We start from the raw sequence: 14304 nt of genomic DNA on the forward strand, positions 1-14304 counted from the left end.
TAGAACCTCTCTCTTGTACCTTTCCCTATGTTGTTGGTACCTACATGTACCAGGACCACCAGCTCCTCCCCAGCACTGCCCATAAATCTGTCTTGATGACTCAAGAGATCTGCAACCTTTGAACCTGGCAGACAATTCACCAGGTTGTTCTCTGGATCATCACAAACCCAACTATCTATAAAAAGAAAAGGAGTACTTGTGGCACCTTAGAGACTAACAAATTTATTAGAGCATAAGCTTTCGTGAGCTACAGCTCACTTCATCGGATGCATCCGATGAAGTGAGCTGTAGCTCACGAAAGCTTATGCTCTAATAAATTTGTTAGTCTCTAAGGTGCCACAAGTACTCCTTTTCTTTTTGCGAATACAGACTAACACGGCTGCTACTCTGAAACCAACTATCTATAATTCTAATGATCGACTCCCCCATTACTATTACCTGTCTCTTCCTAATAATTGACATTCCCTCCCAGGGAGAGGTATTCTCAGTCCAAGAGAATACCAGGACATCATCTGGAAGGAGGGTCTCAACCAGCGGTAGTCAATTATTTTTTATCCAGGTCCAAATTTCTTGGTCAAGGTATAGTCAAGTTCCAGACTCCAGAGAAAATAATAATTAAAAAATAACAATAATAATAAGTAAATAAAACTATTTTGGGGTTGATTCAAAAGCATCTGGCGATCCAGATATGGCCCACAGTCCACCTATTGACTACCCTTGGTCTCAACTATAGGACCGTTTCCCTTCGCTGCAGTTTGATATTCTCCTTCCCTGAGACTTTCATCCTCAACAGCACAGAGGCTGTCAGACTGGAGATGGGACCACTCTACTGTGCCCCCAAAAGTCTCATCTATGTCCCTCTCTGTCTCCCTTACCTCCTCTAGTTCAGCCACTCTTATCTCCAGAGCCTGTACTCAGTCTCTGAGGACCATTAGCTCCTTGCACCGAATCCACGCATACACCCCGTGGTTATAGAGTAGATAATCATACGTGCTGCATTCAGTGCAATAAAACTGGATAGACCCCCACTCTGCTACTGGACTTCTGCCTGCATTCTTTTATCTCCTGCAGCCTTTGTAGGGGTTGTTATTCTTTGCGGGGGGTGGGGTGGGGTTGGTTTTGGTATTTGGAGGGGTTTGGGGAATAGGGGTGTTTATTGGCCTAAGTTTAGAGAATGTTAGGTGTAACAGGCTCTCACAATCCCTCTCTAAATTCCCTCTTAAAACTTCCGTTTGCTGATCCTGTTTGCTAGCTCCTCACACTCCCACTCACTCAGATGCTAGAGCATGATCAGTAAATCTCTCCCTAGCACCGGTGGGGCTCGGGGGAGCTGCAGGTTGGTAACATTTCCTGGACTGTCTGAGAACACTAAAGAGCCCATAACAATTGAGTGGGAGTATGGCACAGTGCATAACCTGATTACCCATGCAGCTCTCCCATTGGGCAGAGTAAAATTGCAGGGCTGGGGACTGTAGGCCAAGCCATAATTCTGGGAAAACATAAAACCTCTGGTGGTCAGAGGTTGGAGGAGTCCTTGGAGAATCAGCTCCTGCCATTGGAGGAGCAGGCTATGGCCAAAGTAGAGACTTTGCTTTGCTTTGTTTGTTATATTCTCTGCTTGCTGAGGTGCAAGAAGAAAGCCTGGGAGAACACCACACTGGGCCTTTTCTTCTGTTGCTGGAACAGCTGGACCACTGTACATGAGGCTTTGCCCAGTGTGCTTGGCCAAAATCTCCCTATTATTTTGCAGCATCTGAAGGAGTGGCTGCTCCCCTGCACTGCAGAGCTAATTTTGGTACCTGTGGATATGCTCTGTGAAGTACCTTAATGGGAGCTTACTCTGCAAAAGCCACTGTGGCACCATGCATAGCAACTTGGCTTATAAACCAGGGTTCTAGCTCCACCTCTACTATTAATTCTACCTACCTCCATTTCTGTAAAATGTAATTTATAACACTGCTCATCCAGCTTTATGTTGTGTGTTTGGATCTGCAGATGAAAATAGCAAGTGCAAACTGCTATGACCTGGAAACTGGCTACTTCTAAAGATCCTCATTACATTTAAAATCCACTGTGCATGGCTGTAACATGGGTCAGGAATTTTTTAAAAATATGGTTCAAACTAATCTGTGCAGCAAGAGTGAGCCCCATTTTAACCATACTGGGGACTGCTGGGTTGTAAGTAGTCTCTTTCCCCAACCCTCCCAACCAAAACATATGGTAGGAATTACATTGGAGACAGACCTAAGGAGGCAGAGCATGCAGGGGAGGGGAACTAGGAAGGGCTTAAGCAGATTTGTGTGGTGGCAAATATCAGGTAAAGACCTGGCAGAGATCAAGGGGTGCATTAGGCTGAGGTATTATCATAACAACTATAACTCAGGGAGTTGGTTGTGTCACATCAGGGAAGAGATGGGGAAGGATCAGGACTGGAAACGGAGCTAAGACAACACTGGATGGGGAGAATCAGCAGCAGGAGAGGATTCCGTGAGGATGCTTTCAGTGATCAGGGTTTGTGAGAGGCGCCTTGAGATTAGGAAAGGAGAGAAAAAGAGGATCACCGAGGGACACAGGACATCTGTATGGAGCTGCAGTGCTGGGAGAGGGAGGGAAGAGGACCTCAGGACCAATATTCTCTTCCTTGATGTGTCAAATGGTTAAACTGAGCAACAAGTACCAGGGGTTTCTTGGGCCCCTGCTCTGCTCCAGAAGAATATTCAAATCAGTAACATTAATTTGCCTTCATCCCAATACCATGAGCCACACCCAGCTGTTCATTTAAAGGACTACCTCCTCCAGATGAAGGATGCATGCTGGACCACATAGTTAATGATGAGGGGCTCCAGAGCAGCATCCACAGAGCTTCTCTTAATGGCTATTAGCCACAGCAGAGCAGTGAGGAACACTTTCAAAAGGCCCCATAATTAATACTCTGTGCATACTCTTTGCTTGAGTTACTTCAGGCTCTTTTCTAGGAGGTGTTTGCTAGAGGGTGAGATGAGGCTGGAAGGGCAATATCGGGGGAGGGTGGAGTGGGGTGTGGAGCAAGGAGGCAGAGAGGAGGGGTGGATAGAATAGGGAAGGAGTGACTGGATATGAGGATGACCTAGATTTGCCAGTGGAACATTGGCAGAGACCTTGTGGAAGTGGTCCTCTTCCTCGAGAAGCACTGAGCAGGGATTCAATGGACATATTACACACAACAGCTTATGGAGTCAAGTAAGGCACTGACAGGTTTTGATCCTTTCCTCCTCCTCCCTGTCCTGCACTTCTAGCGTGTTATATCCAACATCAGGACAATGTTATGTACCATTAATATTTAGGGACAGGATAGCTAGCCTCAGAGGGTGGCATGTATGTGTGTTGAATAAATATTTCAGGATTGTAACATCTCTTTCTGACATGTTTTTGGATTATTTGTAGTGCTGGAGATGAAAGTAATAATGTATAAATCTCAAAGCCCATCCTTCCTCCTACATTTCTCATAGGCTCATCTATATTTCACAGTGGATGTTGGGGACTCGTTCATCTTGTCACAGCCACATTTGGCAACAAGAGATGACACCTAAAATGAAAGCAGGGTACAGAGTTCACCCACCACCTCCCCGCTATGTACCACTCTCTGCTATCACTCATTGGATCCTAAACCTGTCAGGATGGGTTTTCTACAAGGATGGGAGCCCCTCGCCCCAGATGCTGCTGAGATTCTTATTAGAACAAAAGGAACTGGAAGGGGGGAAAAAGACCTCTTTAGTTCGTTTACATCTTGCTTATCTTCCCTTCCCAGCCAAATGTAGGATTGTTCCCTGTGTATTTTTCAGGGGTTTATCTAGTCCTATTTTCAAATGGCCCAAGCAATGGGGCTTCCATCCCTTCCCTTGGGAGACCATTCCACATTCTAACAGGCCCTCACGGGTACGAAAGATGCTCAGTATCCCAGCTGAAATTCTCCACCTTTGGCAACTTCATCTTGTTTCTTTTTATTTTGGCTACATCCCCTTGGGTCCTCTAAACAATTCCTCTCCCTCTCCAGCATTTACAACCTTCAACTCCATAGCAGCTCCTCTTTACTCATCATTTCACTAGTACCTGTAGTTCTTTGAATAGCGCCTTATGAATTCCCTAGAGCCCCTTAATCACTTCTGTTACCCTTCTCTGAACTCCCAATTCATCAATGTCTTTCAGGCACAGAGGCACACACAATTAAACACAATTATTCTAGGTGCAGTCTTGCTAGTGCTATACAGAGACAGATTATCTGATCCCATCAGGGTGGCTCAGAAGCACAGAGGGAAGAAAGACAGTAGAAGAGACTGATATACTTACCCTGATCCCAGGAGCTGGGTATCCAAGGAAAAAGTTTAAAAAGGGTAACAGAAATCATCTGATATTCCTAAATCTCCCAGTACTCCCCCACTGCCTCCCTCCCAAAAGCTGTCTGTATCACTTTTAGGCACAATGTTTTTAAAGACTAGTTTATATCCTCAGTTGCAAAGCCGGTCAGGGACAAGAGCAGCTCTCCATTTTTTTTAACCCTTTCAACAGTTAATTACATATGTTAGGGTTGCCCAATGGTGAACACTTTATTAAAGGACAAGAAGCCCATTTTTGATCATTTTCTTTTAGGGATGAATTTTCCAATCTTGGCTTCTTTTCAAAAGTTGATTTGCCTTTTTCACTCTCTCCAACACTTTATTATTATTATGATTATTTATTAAAAGAAGACAAATTAACAAAATCCAGTTAGGATAAAACATCCAAAAGAGTAGCCACCATCTTTGGGTGCTAAAGATACACAGAGGCCTGGTTTTCTGAGTTCTGAATACCTGCAGCTCTCATTGATTTCAAGTGGACTTATGCGTGCTCAGCACCTCTCAAAAGCCAGATCCTCCGTCTCAATGGGGGACACCCACAAACAGAGATAACCCCAAACCAGTTGCCACCTTTGAAAGTTTGCGCCTAGCCATCTTGAGCCTGGCAAGTGGGGCAACACACTATCCTTGCCCCAAACGGATATTTTTTCCCCAAAACTGAGGCCAGTTGCTTTTGGGTAAAGCTCCAAACCCAGCACAGAGGTTGTTCTCACTAAGGGAATGAGCACTTTGCCAAGCTGATTTTTAAAATAAAAATTAGGAAGGCTTGAAACTGAGTTACTAAACCAGAGCCATCCCTCAGTCTTGTCACAGCAGAGAATGGGCCCTTCCACACCGAGAGTCTGTCTGGAAGTGCAGCTCTTAGCCCTGAGCATGCAGGGAGCACCTCACCCACAGGCGCCATCCATCTTTAGTACTTCACTGCACATGCATCTTCAGCATCTGCCTTACTCTCCCACCCCCAGATGCAAATCAAGCCAACACACACACACCACTGAAACCACCTGCATTAAGGGGGGAGAGAGAGCCACAACCTCTTGACCCACGAGATGCTCCTATCAGCCTGTTGGTTTGCAATGCAGCCTGTGCAACATCTTCCTCATCCTGACCCCCAACACAGCCTGCCTCACCTGTGCTGATTTCTGATCTAAAGCAGTAGTTAGGAACTAGCAGTTGGGGAAAGAAGATCACTGAGGCCTTGTCTGTGCTAGAATTCATCTGCCCATTTTCCCACTGGTGCACTCATACTAGCAATGGCACAGATAGGGGTGGCATAGATCAACTGCTGGTGTTGTAACCATTCTATCCTCTAGAGCTGCTTGGAGCATGGATAGTTGACATGACAAAATGCTAGTGGATGTTCTACATTCACATTCCCCATCACTTCTAGCACTTAAGGTGCTACAGAGCAGAGCTTACAGAAAAGGAAGCACGAACTAAGAGTGGAGGGACCTTTGGGATTCAACTCCAGCAAGAGTCCCAACCCAAACCTGCCTTGTCATAGCCAGAAACCCTCCCTACCCTATGCCACTGCACCTGTCCTCCAAAGTGCTTGCAATGCATCCACCCACCCCTATTTTGGTGACATCCACAAATTTTATAAGCATACTCTCTACTCCATTATCCAAGTCATTAATGAAAATATTGACTAGTATCAAACGCCTTACTAAAACCAAGATATTTCACATTTATTTCTTTCCTCCATACACTAGGCCAGTGGTTCTCAAACTTTTTTTTTCGCAAACCACTTGAAAATTTCTGAGGGTCTCAGCAGACCATTTAATGATCTTTCCAAATGTTAATTGTACCGTTAGCTAACTATTGTAAAGCACTTTGGATAAAAGCACTATATAAAAAAACCTTAACAATAATTAATGTTTTTGTTCTACAAATAAAAGCACACAACTCTCATTTTAATATCATTAGTCTTACCTTTCTAATGCGATGGATGTGCCCTCTGTCCCCTGCTGGGGCTGAGAAGGGGGGGCGGGGTCTCTCCCTCTCTCCCCCACCGCAGCAGCCCCCCTAGCTGGCTGGGAAGCAGGGGGGTCTCTCCCCCACCACAGTAGCTACAGAGCTGAGGCTGGGAAGGACGGCTGTCTCTCCCTGGCAGCTGCAGCCCTGGAGCTGGGGAAAGTCACCTCTTTCTGTGGCCATCACAGCCCTACACGTCCCAGATTCCCCCCACCCCCTCTTCTCACCCCACTGCACCTCCAACCTATTCCCCCCAAGGCCACTACCTCACCTTACAGGTGCGTCTTCTCCAGGGTCCAGGCACTTAATTGGAGCCACGGCAGCGCAGCTCCACTAATTAGGTGTGTGGCCCTTCATTCTCTTGTGTTTGGTCGCCCAGGCGTGCACCTTAGAGAGAACTATCTGCGGACCACCTGAATGGAGTTCGCAGACTACTAGTGGTCTATGGACCACAGTGTGAGAACCTCTGCACTAGGCCAATAACCCTATCAGAGAAGGAAATTAGGCTGGTTTGGCAAGATTTGTTCTTAACAAATCCACCCTGGCTATTCCTTATAACCCTATTATCACCTAGGTCAGGGGTGGGCAAACTTTTTGGCCCGAGGGCCACATCGGGGTTGCGAAACGGTATGGAGGGCGGGGTAAGGAAGGCTGTGCCGCCGCAAACAGCCTGGCCCCTGCCCCCTATCCGCCCCCTCCCACTTCTCGCCCCCTAACTGCCCCCCTCAGAACCACCGACCCATCCAACCCCCGCTGCTCCTTGTCCCCTGCCTGCCCCAACCCGGGACCCTCAGCCCCAACCACCCGCCCTGGACCGCACCTCCTATCCCACCCCTCCGCTCCCTATCCCGTGACTGCCCCGACCACTATCCACACCCCCTCCCCCTGACAGGCCTCCCTGAACCCCTGACCCATCCAAACACCCCCCACTTCTTGTCCCCTGACCACCCCCCTTCCAGGACCCCCGTTCCTAACCGCCCCACCAGGACCCCCCCATCCAACCCCATCCTCCTGGGACACCCCAACCCCCTGGGACCCCACCTCCTATCTAACCCCCCCTGCTCCCTGTCTCCTGACCACCCCCCTCCCCGAACCTCTGCCCCATCCAACAGCCCCCTGTCCCCTGACTGCCCCCCAGGACCTCCTGCCCCTTATCCAACCCCCCCCGCCCCCTTACCAGGCCGCTCAGAGCAGCAGGACAGGCTTTTTGGAAAGCCTGGGAAGTGGGCAGGTGCAAACTGCGCTGCCCACGCGGCGGCATCACTGCAGAGGATGGGGGGGGTAGCGGGGGAAGAGCCAGGGGCTAGACTTCCCAGCCGGGAGCTCAGGGGCCAGCCAGGACGGTCCTGTGGGCCGGATGTGGACCGCGGGCCATAATTTGCCCACCTCTGATCTAGGTGTTTACAAATTAATTGTTTAATAATTTCTTCCATTTCTTATCAGGTATTCAAGTTAGGCTGACTGGTCTATAATTCTCCAAGTCCTTTTTGTTCACCTTTTTTAAGATAGGTACTATGTTTGTCCTTCCCAAGTTCTCTGAGACCTCACCCTTCCTCCATGAATTCTCAAAGATAATTGCTAATGATTGAGATTGCTTCGGCTAATTCTATAAATGCCTAGGATGAATTTCATCAGGCCCTGTCAACTTGAATACATCTAACTTATCGAAATATTCTTTAACCTGTTCTTTCCCTATTTTGGTTTGCACAGTTTCTTCCTTGTTGTTAAAATTAATTGTGTTGAGTATCTGGTCACTATTAACTTTTTTATTGAAAACTGAAGCAAAATAAGCATTAAACACTTCAGCCTTCTTGATGTCATCAGTTATTAGCTCTCCTTCCCTGCTAAGAAGACAGACACTTTCTTTTGCTTCTAATGTCTTTAAAGAACCTCTTATTGCCTTTTATGTCCTCTGCTAGGTGTAACTCATATTTTGCCTTAGCCTTTCTGATTTTGTCTCTACATGCTTGTGCTATTCTTTTGTACTCCTCCTTAGCAATTAGTCCATGTTTCCACAGGTTGTGTCTGTTTGAACACACAGGTCTGGGCAGATTGGAATTTTCAGCCCATTGTAAACCCAGCACTTAACGGTCAATGTTCCATGTACAAGCACATGGCTTTCAGAGAGTGCACTGTTTCCAGAATATCAGGCATCTTCCCCTTCTCCCTGGCCAACCCTCTTATTCTCCCCCATGAGCTGTGTGTGTCTGAATGAGTAATCATTAGATCACAGTCACATCCAATCCCAATTTCCTTTGCAGTCAAGCTTTGAGCTCAGAATGCACCGAAGCCTAGAGCCCTGGAAGTTTGAAACCGGTGATTCTAAGAGGTTGGATACCAAGCTGCTATTTGTTTCAAGAGCTGGTCTCCAATCATAAGCGCTAATTCCATGGGTGCTCTGGGGCTGGAGCTCCCACAGGAAAAAAAAATATTGAGTGCTGAGCACCCACCAGCAGCCCCCACATCTGCTCCTCCCTCTCCCCCATAACTGTCATTAATAGTGTTTTTGTTTTGAAACAATAAAAGGGCAGGGAGGGGTGTTATGGGTGCATTCCCCTGCTCTCCCAAGGAGTTGGAGAGGGAAAATGGTGGAGTGTGCATATAGAGGGGATGGATATCTCAACAGGAGCAGACGGAAGCATGCATGATGATGAGCATCTCAGGGGAGAAGACGTAGAGGGGCAGGAAATGCACCTGCAAAAGTCAGTCACGTTGCTCAGAGAAGGGGAAGAGGTGTGTGTCTTGGGGGAAGGGGAACATACATGATGGGCATAAGGAAGATGAGCATTCATTGGTTGAGGGAGCAGCAGTGTCAGGTTTACAGTGGCTCCATGGAGCTGGGCCCAGGCTCAGGGGCCCTGGCCTGTTCCACTTGCACTGCACCCCAAGACCCTGCTGGCTCCCCCCGCCCATCACTTGCTCCTCTTGGCCTGCCCGCCGGCTGGCCAAGGGCTCCTCTCCACCCCCTGGCCCACTCCCTGCTCCTCTCAGCCCCCTGGCCCAACCCCAGTGCACCTCCAGCTCTGGGCAGTCTCTGCTTCCCACCACCTGTGGGGCCCCGCCTGTCTCCCTGAAGCTGAGCACCTGGGACTGGTGCAGAAGCCTGGCCAGCCTCAGCCAGGTAGGGGGAGACAGTGCGGAGATCTTGGCTGGGCAAGTGCATCTTGAGGGACCCTGGCCAGAACGGGCCCTGGCCTGGCTGATCGCGCCACTCCCGAGGGGCCGGAGCGATTCCTGGCTCTGGGACCAGCCCTAGCTGTGCTGCCGGCTCAGCCCAGCAGACACAGTTGCCTTAGCAGGGCCACTGAGTGCGGCCAGGAGGCAGGGCTTAGGGGATTGGGTCTGTGGAGAGTATGGGGGGGTGCTGGGCTGTGAAGGGGCAGGGATGATCGGGTGTGTGTTGGGGCACTAGGGAGGGCTCTGTAGGGGGAGCTGGGCAGTTGTGGTGTGGCTGTGGGCAGGGGTGGTGTTGCACAGGACACTGCATTTGTGGAAGGGTCTGCGGGGGGAGCTGGGCATAGTGGGTCCAGGGGGGCTCTGGCCATAGGGAGTTGGGGGGGGGTGTTGGGCAGGGGAGGCTGTATGGTGTCGCATGGGCCTACCCCCGAGGGCAAGGGGCATGCTGGCAGCACACAGCTGGGCAGACCACTGTGCGTCTGGCAACTAAATAGTGCCCTCACATTGGGCGAAGTAGGGCCGCCCCTGCCATGCCATGCCCCATTGCCTCTGGCTGGCCTCTCGCTCTGGGGACTGACCTCCCCATCGCCATGCTCCATTGCCTCCATGGGTGCCCACAAATATGTTTGGTGCCAGGCCCACGAAAGGTTAATTCGGCCCTGGGAAGCAGGTATCTTTGTTATGGGCATATACAGCAGCTTGTGGGACAGTGACACACACTGGGGGTGAGCATGTATCTCTTTGGGGTCACCAACTGCCTTTCCCCCAAAACATTTACAACTTATCATCAGCATGTGTTCAAGTAAAAGGCAGGGAGGTGAAGACTGTTGCAGGCTGGGAGAAAGGAGAGAAACGATCCCTCCTTGCCAAATACAGCCTCCACCAGCTCAAGCTGTTCTCACTAAAATAACAGTTTGGAAGAGCTGAGGAGCTCAGCATACATTAGGGAAACTACAGTCCCTTTCTCCAGGCTTGTCTACACTACAGCAGCACAGCTATGGTGCTGCAGTTGTGCCACTGTAGGGCCACAGCATAGACACGTGCTATTGCAACAGAAGGAGTTTTTCCATCACTGTAGTTAGTCCACCCCCTCGGGAGGTGGTAGCTAGGTTGAGGGAAAAATTCTTCCATCAACTTAGCAGGTCTATACTGGGGCTTAAGTTGGCTTAACTACGTCTCTCAGTGGTGTGAATTTTTCACTCCACTAGTGAACAACTAGTTCAACCTATATTTTAGGAGCAGACCTGGCCTACATTGCTCCAGCACTCAGAGCAAAGAGGCAAAAGCCCCTCTTGATAAGGCTCCACTGCTCAGAGTGAGGAGACAATATTTTGCTCAGTATTAAGGCACCTCACACACATACAATCCTAGGCACCCCATTGCCAGAAAGATGGTGACAAACTGGAAGGAATTCAGAGAACAGTAAGCAAAATGATTACAGGGCTGGAGAGAGGGATTAATTTATGAGAAGAGATTAACAAATCTAACCCGGCTAAAGGAGTATGGGAGGTGGGTGAACGTGAACAGGGATATAACTGCCTGCAGGTATCTGAGGGCTGCCAACACCCAGAGGAATTGTTTAGGGAGATACAAGGGGTTGAAACTATGGGATGAATTTTAAGCCAGGGTGATATTTTCAGGCGGGAGCTCAGGAAACATGTTAGAGCAAAGATTGACTAGACTGTGGAATAGTTTCCCCAAGGGAACCTCAGCAGGAGAATAGATAGGAGGGTACAATCCTGCAGTGGCAGTGGGGGAGGGGGAGGAGAGGGAGATGGATTAGCTATGTTCTAACAGAGCTTTCCAGGTCTAGTTTCTAGGATTCTGATAAGGACCCCACTACAGTAGGAGGGAAGGAGCACCCCCTTTCTTCCCAGCTTAGGTGGCAATCCCGCTTGGATATGGCGAGAAGAGGCAGTGCCAGGCTAAGCAGCAGCAGGAGACATGGCTGGAGGCAACTCCCCCATCAGCACTGCCTTCTGCTTTAGTAATCCAACTTGCTATTTGCATTTGGTCTCTCCCTCCCCACCCCCAGCAGAATAATTAAGGGGTAAAAGGGCTATTGAGGGATTCCCCTCTTGGGGCACTCTTTCCCTCACTATCTTTCATCTTCTGTCCACGTAGCTGGGGGAGAGGGCAAGAGATCTCCTCCTCAACCAAGGGAGAGGGGTATAGGAGGTGTGACTTTGAATGAAGTTAGATCATTTCACTGGGACCATAGAGTAAATGTTAGGTTAACTGTCACAACCCACACATTCACACAAATTTTGTCAGTTTGAGTATATTAATTTCCACTATCCTCAGAAAGTAGGTTAATTTTAACCCCTACCCTGCCCCTCCTTCCCCCACAAACACATATATACCCTGCATGCCCCACTGCAGGCACATTAAACAACCTACACGCAAGGGCCAAAGGCATTCCTAGTGTAATTCCATCAACTTCAGCAGAGTTACACCAAGGGTAAACCTACTACACACATTTCTCCCCGTTTCAGGAATAGAAAAGGCATCACTTAGCAGATGCTCTTGAAAGAGCTACAGAGAGAGGAAAAATAGCCAGCAACAAGCAAACTGAGCCATGCATGTGGGAGAAATATCTGCTTGTGCTTGTAATATCCATGAGTCCAGCTGTGCAGCAGCAAAACCATGACCTGATTTCATACAGCTCATCTCTCCCCTCTCTGCTTGCATATAGCATCTGACAGAAGAGGGAAGTCTGGACACCCGCTTCCAGCCCCACTAACACAGGTTTTTAAACAGCACAAACCCCCTTTCCCATAAAAAAGGAGTTGGAATGTCACTCAGAAAAAGTACCTGGTTTGCTTCTCTTTCTCCCCTAGGATCTCACAACAGAGAACTGAGGATGTCCTGGATGATGGCTCCCTCTCAGATCTCTTCTGATGGGATCACAACGTCTTTACTCTGTGATCTCTCTCTCTCTCTCTCTCCTGTGTTCTCCCTTCTCCTGCTGGTATACGGTGATATCTCTTTCTCCCTCTCTCTTTCTCTGCGGTCTATTCTGCAGGGATCCTAATAATATTCCTCTTTACTTTGATCTTTCTAGGGTCATTCAGGAAGCTTTCTCAGGGATCTTTTCTGCTAGAATTATGCCAATCTATCTCATAGCATCAGAAAAGTTAAAACACAAAGAATGTAGGTCTCATCTAGTCCATCTCCTTGGGGCCAGTGCAGGATTGTTACTTACTGTACATTGACTAGTGCTTTGTCTTCTCAGGCTTGTTGATCGCTTTCTGCCTGCCTCTCTGTTACTGGGATTGATTTTTTCATAGGAACCCTTGCTTGGGAGACTCCTCTTACGGGGGTCTCTTTCTTGCTAGGCTCTCACTCCCTCTTGCTGGGACCTTTCTCCCGATCTCTTTCTTCTTCTAATCTCTTCTTGGAATTTTCCTCGTGCTGGGATCTCTCTCGCTCGACCACTTACTACGATCTCTCGCTCTCCCTTGATTTGGGATCTCTTTCTCTCCCTTGTTCTGGCTCTTCCCCAGGGTGGGATCTCTCGCTCTCCCTTGCTCGGATTTCTCCCAGTATCTCTCTCCCTTGAGCTGCCTGTCTCCCTCGAGGGGTCTCTCTCCCTTCAGCCCCCTGCTCCTCCTCTCCCCCTGCAGAGGCCCGGCTCAGCTCCCGAGGTTCAGTGCAATGCGCAGGGAGCTCTGTATGGCTGCAGGACGCCGCCCCGAAGCAGCAGCTCCCGCTACGGCTGCGGCCGCTGCTTCCCCCGCCAGATCCCCAATCCCAGCTGCCGCGGCCCCTTCCCTCTCCCCTCCACCTGCAGCATGTGCCGAGCTGGCGGAGGCGGGGCCCCGCGCGGGGGCCAGTCCCCCACTCACACGCCCTTGTCCCTGCGGAGCGATGCTCGGCGCTCCGGCTCCCCTCTGCCCGTGGGGGGGAGGGGGGGGGCGGAGCTCTGCGCTGGGGCCGTCTCCCTTCTACTCAAGCCCCTCCCAGCGCCTCCGGGGCAGGCTGGGGTCCCCTCGTCCCTCCAGTGCCCGGGACTCAGCGCTCCGGGCTGGGCCCCCTCTGGCTGGGGGCTGGAGTGGGAGCTGCTGCTGGCTGGGTCCAGCCGCCCCGCCGCACGGCTCTGCCCTGGGCATCTCTCTCGCGTGTCACCGAGGCCGAGAGGCTCCCGTGAGCAGCTCGCTGCAAAGCCTCCACCCAGCTCGGGGCCCCAGCCCTGCCCAGAAGGAGCCCAGCTCCCAGCGCAAGCGAGGTCCCCCCACAGGACACTGTCCCCTCCCCTGACAGGGGCTAGTCCGCAGAGGTGTGGGATCAAGAGGGGGGGGGCGGAGCTCAAGAGCTGCACATGCTGCTCCGGCAAAGCAAAGCTGGTTGTTCAGAAAAGTGACAGCGGTGGCCCACAGCTACCAGCAGAATTTGCACTGGGGGGGGGGGGGGGGGGAGAGATAAGAAATTTCCAGCCCCGTGGGCTCTACATCATGGCCACACCGAACTCTGTGGTGCCTGTTGTGGGTACTAGGAAAATGGAAGACACAGCGCAAGGCACTTCCCCTTAGCCAGGGGCAGGGCCAGCAAGGGGCCAGCAAACCCAGGCCACAGTTGAGTACTGGGGACAACAAATGGAAAAACAGGGACAGTGAAGGTATTTGGCAAAAATCAAGTAGCCAAAAGGGGACAGCACCCACTGCTCCTCAAAGGTTTCTAAAGAGCCAGTGAACACTGCAGGGAACAAAAATGGGCCTCACACCTGCTGAGTTCCTGGGGAAAAGGCTGGGCCCAAGCCAGGCTACATCTAAAGATCCCT

General features: G+C 50.2%; 1 protein-coding gene across 2 annotated transcripts in view; it reads right to left on the bottom strand.

Annotated features, from left to right (window-relative positions):
* LOC119841398 (ephrin type-B receptor 5) overlaps nucleotides 1-13718 on the bottom strand; it is a 149378-nt gene extending 135660 nt beyond the window's left edge. The window contains exon 1 of one of the 2 annotated variants that reach the window (XM_038368810.2): nucleotides 12339-13420. The gene's annotated coding sequence lies outside the window, so the exon portion shown is untranslated. Of the gene's footprint in view, nucleotides 1-12338 lie in introns of both variants that reach the window. The other variant, XM_038368836.2, reaches the window with a different exon arrangement.
* Between the last annotated feature and the right edge of the window lie 586 nt (nucleotides 13719-14304).

Source organism: Dermochelys coriacea, chromosome 1 (assembly GCF_009764565.3).
Source record: "Dermochelys coriacea isolate rDerCor1 chromosome 1, rDerCor1.pri.v4, whole genome shotgun sequence".
In the NCBI taxonomy this organism is placed as follows: domain Eukaryota; kingdom Metazoa; phylum Chordata; order Testudines; family Dermochelyidae; genus Dermochelys; species Dermochelys coriacea.